Consider the following 612-nt stretch of genomic DNA (forward strand, 5'->3'; position numbering starts at 1 on the left):
AACTCCAGGTGGGAAATTCCTGGAGATGTGAGGGATGGAGCCTGGAGAGGGTGAGGTTTCAGGAGGCGTGGGACCTCGGACAGGTACAAAGCCATAGACTCCACTGTCCAAACCAACTATTCTTTTCTGGGGAACCATCATTGCCAATCTCCAGGTGAGGGCTGGAGATCACTCAGAATTACAACTGTTCTTTAGGTAGCAGAGATCAGTTCCTCTGGAGAAAATGGTGGACTCAGTGTCATTATACCCTGCTGAGGTCGCCACAGCAAATGGACACTGAGTGTCCAAGGCCGGGGCACCCGCCCAGAGCCTCTTTCTAGAGGCCATTGTATTTATTTCCACAACAGGCCTTTTTCCTAGTAATCTTATAAACCTCAATCATGTCACTCCTCAGTCGTCGTTTCTCCAAGCTAAAGAGCCCTAAACGATTTAACCTTTCCTCAAAAGGAAAGTGTTCCAACCCTTTTATCATTCGAGTTGCCCTTTTCTGCACTTTTCCCAAAACTATAATATCCTTTTTAAGGTGTGGTGACCAGAACTGCACACAGTATTCCAAATGAGGTTGCACCTTTGATTTATACAGGGGCATTACGATATTGGCTGATCTGTTTT

The sequence above is a fragment of the Gekko japonicus genome, unplaced genomic scaffold, assembly GCF_001447785.1.
Source record: "Gekko japonicus isolate JY-2015 unplaced genomic scaffold, Gekko_japonicus_V1.1 scaffold3098, whole genome shotgun sequence".
Lineage (NCBI taxonomy): Eukaryota > Metazoa > Chordata > Lepidosauria > Squamata > Gekkonidae > Gekko > Gekko japonicus.